At 36.7% G+C, this 10,287-nt stretch overlaps 1 protein-coding gene across 7 annotated transcripts in view; it reads left to right on the top strand.

Annotated features, from left to right (window-relative positions):
• The first annotated feature begins 7,117 nt into the window (after positions 1-7,117).
• The window catches only part of MYO5A (myosin VA), a 126,861-nt gene continuing 123,691 nt past the window's right edge, over positions 7,118-10,287 (top strand). For 5 of the 7 annotated variants that reach the window (XM_023510111.1, XM_012801969.2, XM_023510109.1 and 2 more), the window contains exon 1: positions 7,120-7,224. The gene's annotated coding sequence lies outside the window, so the exon portion shown is untranslated. Of the gene's footprint in view, positions 7,225-10,287 lie in introns of all 7 variants that reach the window. The other 2 variants (XM_012801968.2, XM_023510112.1) reach the window with 1 other exon arrangement.

Genomic DNA, 10,287 nt, shown 5'->3' with positions numbered 1-10,287 from the left:
CAACTCCTGGGCTCAAGCGATTCTCCTGCCTCAGCCTCCCAAGTAGCTGGGACTACAGGCGCCCGCCACAGCGCTGGCCATTTTTTGGTTGCAGCCATCGTTGTTTGGCTGGTCCGGGCTGGGGATTCGAACCCGCCACCTTAGATGTATATGGCTGGCGCCTTAGCCGATTGAGCCACAGGCGCTGAGCCTGGAGCACTTTTCAAGATTGGTTATATCTTAGGCCACCAAATAAGTCTCAGCAAATTGACAAAAACTGAAATCATACCATGTATCTTCTCAGACTACAATAGAATAAAACTAGAAATCAATTCCAAGAGAAACACTCAAATCTACACAAAGTCGTAGAAGTTAAACAACCTGCTACTGAATGACTCTTGGGCCAGTGATGAAATTAAAACGTAAATCAAAAGACTCCTCAAACAGAATGGCAACACCAGCCATCAGAATGTATGGCGTATAGCAAAAGCAGTCCTAAGGACTTTTATGCTTACATCAAAAAGACAGAAAGATCACAAGTTAGCAGTCTAAGAGCCTATCTCATGGAACAAGAAAAAGAAGAGCAAACCACACCCAAAGCCAGCAGAAGAAGGGAAATAACAAAGCTCAGAGCAGAACTCAGCAAAACAGAAGGAAAAAAAACCCCACAAACACACACACACACACACCAAGGATCAACAAAATAAGACATTGGTTCTTTGAAAAGATAAAATTGGTAGACCACCAGCCAGATTATCCAGAAATAGAAGCAGGAAGACTCAAGTAAGAAAAATCAGAAATGAAAAAGGAAACATTACAACTGATGCCACGCGGATTAAAATATTGTTTATGAATATTATGTAATCCTTTATGCTCAGAAACTAGAAAATATAGAGGAAATGGATAAATTCCTGGAAACACACAACCTCCCAAGGCTGAATCAGTAAAAAATAGAAATCTTGACAGACCAATAATTAGCAGCAATACTGAAGCAAATCTTCCAACAAGTAAAATCCCTATATCAGATGTATTCACAGCCAAATTCTACCAGACCTACAGAGAACCAGTACCTATCCTACTGAAATTATTACATAACATCAAGAAAGTGGGTATACGCCCTAATTTTCTGAAGCCAGTATCATCTCGATACTAAAGCCAGGAAAGGATACAACAGCAAAGGAAAACTATATGCCAATATCTCTTATGAACAAAAATGTATATATCTTCAGTAAAATACTAGCAAATTAAATTCAACAGAACATCAAAAAGATAATTCAAATGGGTTTCATCCCAAGGATGCAAGGATAGTTTAACATACATAAATCAAGAACTATGATTCAACACATAGACAGAAGCTAAAACGTAGACCATATGATCATTTCAATAGATGCAGTAAAAACATTCAATAAAATCCAGCACCCTTTCATGATAAAAATCCTCAAGAAACTATGCACAGAAGGAACATACCTCAAAATTATAAAAGTCTGGCTTGGCACCTGTAGCTTAGTAGTTAGGGTGCTGGCCACATACACCAGGCTGGTTATGGTTCCAGCCACATACACCAGGGCTGGTGGGTTCAAACCTGGCCTGGGCCTGCTAAACAATGATAACTACAACAAAAAAATAGCAGGGTGTTGTGGTGGGTGCCTGTAGTTCCAGCTACTTGGGAGAAGTAAGGTAAGTAGTAAGGTAAGAGAATTGCTTAAGCCCAAAGAGCATGAGGTTGCTTTGAGCTGTGACGCTATGGTACTCTACGGAAGGTGACACAGTGAGACTCTGTCTCAAAAAAAAAAAAAAAAAAACAACTTATAAAAGCCGTATATGACAAACCATAAGCCAGCATCATACTGAATTAGGGAAAAGTTGAAAGTGTTTTCCCTAAGAACTACAACAAGATATGGAGGCCCATTGCACCACTTCTATTTAACATAATATTGGAAGTCCTAGCCAGACCAAACAGGCGAGAACAAGAAAGAAAGAAAGGGAAAGAGAAGGTCATACTATCCTTGTTTGCTGACAATATGATCTCCTAACTAGAAAACTGTAAAGACTCCCCTAAAATACTTCTAGAATCAACAAACAAATTTAGTAATGTCTCAAGTTATAAAATCAAAGTACACAAACCAATAACATTTCTATACACTAATAACAGTCAAGCTAAGAGTCAAATCAAGGACTCTATACCATTTACAATAGCTATAAAGAAAATTAAACACCTAGGAATATCCTTAACCAAGGAGTACTCTATAAGGAGTGCTACAAAACACTGATAACAGAAATCAGAGGTGATGGAAACCAATGGAAAAACATCCCATGCCCATGGTAGAATCAACATCACTAAAATGTCCATACTACCCAAAGTGATTTACAGATTCAACACAATCTCCATCAAAATACCAACATCATATTTCACAGATTTAAAAAAAAAATTGTGCTGCATAAGTCAGAAAGAGCCCAAATAGCCAGTGAAACTCAATAAAAAGAACAAATCTGGAGGCATTATATCTCACGGAACAAGAAAAAGAAAAGCAAGCCAAACCTAAAGCCTGCTATAGTAACCCAAACAGCATGGTACTGATATAAAAATAAAGACATAGCACAATGAAACAGAATTTAAAAACCCAGATAAAAAGCCATCTACCTATAACCAGCTAATCTTTGGCAAGGAGAGAATAATGTGCTCAGAAAAGGAAGTGTTGCTGAATAAACAGTGCTGGGAAAACTGGATAGCCATGTGCAGAAGAGTAAAACAGCACCTCTGTCTCTCACTGTATACAAAAATTAATTCAAGATCAGTGAGGGCATGACACCATAAAAATTCTAGAAGCAGGGCGGCACCTGTGGCTCAAAGGAGTAAAGCACCAGCCCCATGTGCCAGAGGTGGTGGATTCAAACCCAGGCCCGGCCAAAAACTGCAAAAAAAAAGTTCTAGAAACAAACTTAGGAAAAACTCCCATAGATATCAGCCTAGGCAAAGAATTTACTACTAAGACTCAAAGGCAAATACAGCAACAACAAAAATAAATAAATAGGACATAATCAAATTAAAGAGCTTCTGCAGGGCTGGGTATGCTGGCTCACACCTGTAACCCCACCACTCTGGGAGGCTGAGATGGGTGGATTGCCTGAGCTCATGGGTTTGAGACCAACCCAAGCAAGAGTGAGACCCTGTCTCTAAAAATAGCCAGGCATTTTGGTGGGCACCTGTAGTCCCAGCTACTAGGGAGGCTGAGGCACAGGAATTGCTTGAGCCCAGAAGTTTGAGGTTGCTGTGAGCTGTGATGTCACAACACTCAACCTCAGGGCAACTGAGTGAGACTCGGGGGAAAAAAAAAAGAAGAAGATAGACAAGCGGCCAGCAAGCGTGAAAAAATATTCAACATCACTAATTATTGGGAAAATGCAAACTAAAACCATAATGAGATACCACCTCACCCCTGTCAGAATGGCCATTATTAAATAAAGTCAAAAGCCATACATGCTGGCGTAGATGCAGAGGAAGGAACACTTACACACTGTTGTTGGGACTGCGTATTAGTATGAACTCAATGAAAAAGTATGGAGATTCTTCAAAAAAATAAATGTAGACTTATCATTTGATCCAGCAACAAAAGAAGCCATTTTATCAAGCATTTTATTGTATTTTATTTACTTTTTTTGAGACAGAGACTCAAGCTGTCACTGTGGATACAGTGTCTTGGCATCATAGCTCACAGCAGCCTCCAACTTGGGTTCAAGTGATCCTCTTGCCTCAGTTTTTCTTTTTTTAGTAGAGACGGGGTGGGGGGGAGGCTTGCTTTTTTCTCAGGCTGGTCTTGAACTCATGAGCTCAAGCAATCTACCCGCCTCGGCCTCCCAAAGTGCTAGGACTACAGGCGTGAGCCACTGCACCTGGCCTTATCAAGCATTTTATACCTGCACTTGAATGTTTATCACACCACAGTCTCAGTTGCAAAGATATGGAATCAACCTAAATGCACAACAATTCATGAGTGGATTAAGAAGATGTGGGATATATATAACTTGAGTACTACTCAGCCATAAAAAGAAATGAAATAAAAAGTATAAATTAATTTCGTAATAGGGATATGTACATTGGATACTTTTTCTTCCATTCTTGTGATACTTTGCTATGAAAGCTATAACCTCATAACAGCCTAAGAATACGGGACAAGGGAGGGGGAGGGGAGGGGGAAATGAGTGGAGGGAGGGGGATTAGAGGGATCCCTTCTGTGGTTTATCTTACAAGGGTACAAGTGAATCTTTCTAAGAGTAGAATATGAACATTTTAACATAATAACTAAGAAAATAACATGAAGGCTATGTTAACCAGTTTGATGGAAGTGTTTTGGATTGTGTGTGAAAACACCACACTGTACCCCAGAAGTGCATTAATATATGTAGTTGCCATTCAATAAAAAAGAAAAAAAAAAAGAAATGAAATAATGTCCTTTGTAGCAACTTAGAAGTGCAGACTATAATTCTAAGTGAAGTATCTCAGGAGTGGAAAAACAGATACCACGTATACGCTTTAATAATTGGGAACTAAAAAAATGGAAACACACAGGTACAAAGTAAAGGACATTGGAAACCAAGAAGGAAAGAGAGTGGAAATGAGTGAGGGGGAAAAACTTACCTGTCAGGTTCAGTGAACATTATTCTGGTGATAGGCGTGATGAAAGCTTCGACTTAAGCATTTATACAAGGTATTCATACAAAACATTTGTGCCCCCTTAATGTTTTAAAATTAAAAAAAACTCAGCCTAGTTCAATACTCTTTTTCTCTACAAACTGTTCGGTTTGTATGTGTCTATAATATTAAAAGAAAAATATAACAATTGGATGAATTTTTAGTGATACTGCTTATATTCAGTTTAAGGAGGAGTCTTTCATTCAACAAATTCTTACAAAGTGCCAGTTGTATGTCATGTACTGGATATACAGAGTCATAGTGTTGAGCAGCACACACACATGGAGCTTATGTTCTCTGAGGGAAGAGAGACAAATAAGTAAACAGTAACATAACAGTAAGTAATTTCAGATAGTAATAGGGGATCTAACGAAAATAGAGAATGGTAGTGGTAGTTGGGGATGATTTCACCTATAAATATCTGGGATGGCCTATTTGAAGAGGTTTTCATTTGGGCTAAATTCTAAATAATGAGAAAAAAGCAGGCATAAGAAGATCTGGGAGAAGCACATTACAGAGAGATTTGCAAAGACTAGACGCATAGCAAGCCTGTGATCCTGAAGAACTGAAATAAAGCCTGTGTTACTCCAGCTTAGGAGTAGACAGGGGTAGGAAAGGATAGTCCTTGTAGACCATAGTAAGAGGTTCATATGTTACTGTAATGGCTATTTTCCCACTGTTTTAGTGTTAAATGGCCCTTTATTTTATTAAATGATGATGATGATATTACATCACAGATTTGTATTTAAATATCCGCATCTGGTGAGTACGAGGGCCTTAGCTTCCCCTTACTTGTTTGTAAATAACATTAACGTTTAACTGGTGTTGTCATCTGATTTGACAAAACTAAAAGTCAGTAACCCTATGTAGTCCCTAAACTTTATTTTTTTTTAAATTTTATCGACCATGAAATCCAGTAGTTTGGAAACTATCATGTTGTACCATAGCAACTTCCCAACAGGAATACTTGCGAATCTGTCAATAAAGATGTGAACATACCGTAGTATCTCGGCAATTGTATGCTGGCATTTTATTAATAAGAGAGATTTAATTTAAGTGCTTTTGAATCTCATTTCTTTTTATTCTCTTTCTCTCATCTGTAAATCCATCACTAGATCATATATATTTCTCTTTTACTTGGCAATGGCTTCCAGAACTTCTTTGTGCGCAGTCCTTAGAATATCCACTATATTATTTTACAGTTTGCCATCAGCAGCCCCATATTTAACATACTCAAATCCAAATGTTCCTTAAAGTCTATGCTCCAAGCAATTAATACCCTACTTGTTATTGAAAATGAAATCTAGAGGTGAAGTACATGAAATGAGGATAGAAATACAGGCCAAAGGCTAAGTTCAACCTGGCTCTTGTCAGCTGGGATCATGTCATCTTTTTGCCATTTGAATTTTCATATGTGATTTGTTCATGAAAATGAGCATTAAAGTTCAGAATACAAGTGTTTAAAAGGGAGTTTTCTTCCTGGCGATTTCAAGCAATCATACAATACTTCTTCAGTGTGGCATTTGAAGGACTCATGCAAGTTAACAGACTTTGTTTTTTTCCTCCAAAATTGGCCACATGATCAACTGGCTATGGGGGATGTCCAGAAAGTATCCAGCCATGTAATATGAAAAATGGAGACATATGTGGCTGGATACTTTCTGGACAGGCTTCATAAGTCCAAGAAAGTGTTCAGTTAAGGCTAAAGATATGTGACTTTAGGAATCCCTGATGATTACCTGCCTCTTTCATGGTATTGAAGCCACAGCGCCAAGCTTATTGTTGGCTAGGTGTACCATGTTTACTATTTCAGTCTTCATAAATAAAGGAAACCAAATTCTAAACAGCAGTGTATTTAAAATATTTTCTTATTAGCGATAGACTCTGTTTTCAAAGAAAATTCCAGGCTCCTACTGTGTAAAACAACTTTGGCTCTCAGCCACAAGCTTATTTCTCTTCTGACCCTAATGGTTCCTGAGGGATATCTGAGAAGGCAGCAAAGCTTTGCAAAGCACAGAATAAAAATCAGAATAAAAAATTCGAGTTATAAATCCTGCCACAAAAAGATGGTTATACTGCTTAAATTGGCAGAGCTTCTACAGTGGAGTTTCAAAAACAGATTTTAAATGTAGATTTTTACCTAAAATTACATTTTCAGGTGCTGTTTATTATGTAAAACAAAGCCAAGCTTTAACTGAAGCTATTTTTTTAGAACATACTTTATATGTAATTTGGGAATGGTGGTGCTACTTGAGGTTAAAACACTTTTATTTTTATTGACTATTTTAAAAAGTCAATTTCAAATTAGTCAGTATTTTTTCATAAATTATTTAATTATAAGTAAGATCATAATATGTTTTATTAATATATGCCAATGTATTAATAATATATTATAAAATAATTTATTATTTGTTAGTTTTAATTTTTTTCTTTTTATCTTCTAGTTTGCCAGGGTTTGGATACCTGATCCTGAGGAAGTTTGGAAGTCAGCAGAACTGCTCAAAGATTATAAACCAGGAGATAAAGTCCTCCTGCTTCACCTTGAAGAAGGAAAAGTAAGAATTTTGTTTTCATTTACTGTCTTGGCCTAAAGCAGGGGAAAAGTAAGTGTTCATTGGAACTCTTTCATTGGAAGAATAAAAGTTTTCTTGGGCCAAACATTAAATACACCAATACTAGTGAAAGCTGATTAGTAAACAGAAAGGTCTGTGCATAGTTTCTGTAATATCCCACACTGCAGATAAACAAAAGAAAAAGTCCTCACAAAATCACATGCAGACTGGACCATGGCCACAAGTTGGACACCCCTGGAGTGAAGGGAGTTCCAAAGTGTAAGTTTACTTTGACTTACTTACGCCTAATTAGAAGTTAACTTTTTGAATTAATCTAAAATTTTTGCTTACTAAGCTGAATAAAAATGGTAAACTCAATTTTTTATCCTAATAGAGTTATCAATGACATAGGTTAGTAAAATTAGCAGATAGCAGATACTTTAAAAATCTTTTATTTTGATCTAGAATTTATTATGATTATCAGGTTTAGATTCACATCTAATGCTAAAACTCTTGGACTTAACTGTATGCTATGGAGAATGATTATAGTGGAGTTTAAAAAACCTGCTAGAGGTTAAAATTCACATTAATAATTATGGTTGGGCCAGGTGCCTGTAATCCCAGTACTTGGGAGGCCGAGGTAGTGGATTGCCTTAGCTCACAGGTTCAAGAGCAGCCTGAGCCAGAGTGAGACTCCATCTCTAAAAATAGCCGGGCATTGTGGCAGGTGCCTGTAGTCCCAGCTACTTGGGAGGCTGAGACAAGAGACTCACTTAAGCCCAAGAGTTTGAGGTTGTTGTGAGCTATGACGCTACGGCACTCTACCAAGGGTGAAAAAGTAAGACTCTGTCTCAAAAAAAAAAAAAAGTTACAGATATTTATTTACTAATAACATGGCATCAGTATAAGCATAGTCCTTAAACCAAAATTAAAGTCAACATGCAAGAGTAGAGAGAAAACACATTAATGGTACGATACATTATTTTAATTCTTTTTCAGTAGTAATGAGGTAAAATGAGAAAGTAATAACATAACAAGGAAACTAAACTTAAAGTATCTTGGATTAAATAGATCTTGGGCCAAAAAGACAAATCCAAAGGAAACTGCATACTATCTAGAAAGTAATAATAATATTGTAAAAACATAACATATCAAATGTATATGATACTACTGAAGCAGAGTTCAGAGAAAACATTATATTTTATTTTATGTTTTAAATTTCAGAATATTACAAGGGTACAAATATTTTGGTTACACGAATTGCTTTAGTATGAGTCAAAGTTATAAGTGTGCATTGTGCTTGTCAGGTGTGACAAGTACACACTCCTCTTGCCCTCTCCCAGATGCTTGTTTCCTGTTGAGTTTGACCACCAAAGGTGTTGATCAATTGGTTTCAATTTAATAGTGAGTAGATGTGGTGTTTGTTTTTCCATTCTTGTGATACTTAGAAGAATAGTCTCTAGTTCCATCCAGTATTGGTTCAACACTTTTTTTATGGCTGAATAGTACTCCATGGTATACATATACCACATTTTATTAATCCACTCATGTATTGATGGGTACTTGGGTTGTTTCCACATCTCTGCCATTGTGAATTGCACTGCTATAAGTATTTGAGTGCATGTATCTTTTTCCTTTGGGTAAATGTTCAATTAGAGCAGTGGTTCTTAACCTATGGGTTGTGACCCACAGGAACTATATTAAAGGGTCATGGCATGAGGACGGTTGAGAACCACTGCAATGGAGGAATTGTTAGATCAAATGGTAGCTCTATTTTTAGTTATGACTTTCCCTAGAGGTTGTAGTAGTTTACAGTCCCACCCACAGTGTGTAAGAGTTCCTTTCTCTCCATGTCTACACCAGCATCTGTTTCTTGGGGACTTTCTGATAAAAGCCACTGTCATAGAGTTAGGTGATATCTCATTGTGATTTTGATTTACATTTCCCTGATGATGAGAGACTGAGCATTTTTTCATGTTTATTGGCCATTAGTCTATCTTCTTTTGTAAAGCTTCTGTTGACGTATTTTGGACACTTTTTAATGGAATTGTTTGATTTTTTTCCTCACTGATTTGCTTGAGTTCTTTATAAATTCTGGTCATCAGCCCTTTATCAGCTGAATAGCATATGATATTGATTGCATGGCTGTGCAGAAGCTTTTAAACTCAGCCAGGTCTCTTTTATTGTTGCTGTGATGGCCTTTGGGGTCTTCTTCATAAATTCTTTGCCTAGGCTGATGTCTAGAGTTTCCCTAAATTTTATTCTAGAATTCTTATAGTTTTATGTCTTAGGCTTAAGTCTGTTATCCATTGTGAATGAATTTTTGTGAGAGGTATGGATGCTGTTTTAGTCTATGATGTTTTTAAGAAGAGGAATGGCGCTAGGTTTTAGAGAAGACTCATTGCTAGCAGCTTAAAGGATATATTTCAGGTGAGTAAAATTGAGGGAGGAGATTGGCTGGGAAAAAGAGAAGAAATAGGCCAAATTCAGAGGGCTTTGAATGTGAAACTAAGGAATTAATTTATTCAACATTTATGGGTCACCTGCTCTGAGTTAGGCCCAATGTTAGACACTTTTAACTATTTTGTATTTTCTCATGTTGGTGTTTGCAGCAACCATATACATCATATAAATGATGTAATCACTATTTTCCAAATGCCAATGCTCAGAGACAGTAAGTAGTTTTGCCCAAGGTCATACGGCCAGGAAGTGGCTTTTGGAATTTGAAGTGAGATTTGAATATAGAATTTTTGACTAATTTTGGTGCTTATTCTATTTGACCATATTGGATATTTGCAGATAGTTTAATAAGTGGATTGCTTTAAGATATACATCTGACAGCCATGCTTAGTTTTCAAAAACCTTTATTATGACATAGTTTTAGTCTTTAAAAAGAGTTGCAAAGAGAATAGAATTCCCTTACACTATTCACCCAACTTCTCCTAATTTTGAAACCTTGCACAACTAGTATACAATAATCAAATAGGATATTACCATGGTATAAGACAATTTCTGAACTACAGACTTTATTAGGATTTCACTAGTTTTTCTTTTCTTTTCTTTCTT

Source organism: Otolemur garnettii, unplaced genomic scaffold, assembly GCF_000181295.1.
Source record: "Otolemur garnettii isolate 467f Iridium unplaced genomic scaffold, OtoGar3 scaffold00011, whole genome shotgun sequence".
Classification (NCBI taxonomy): domain Eukaryota; kingdom Metazoa; phylum Chordata; class Mammalia; order Primates; family Galagidae; genus Otolemur; species Otolemur garnettii.
The sequence above is the reverse complement of the archived record's forward strand: the minus strand, read 5'-3'. Positions and strand labels throughout refer to the sequence as shown.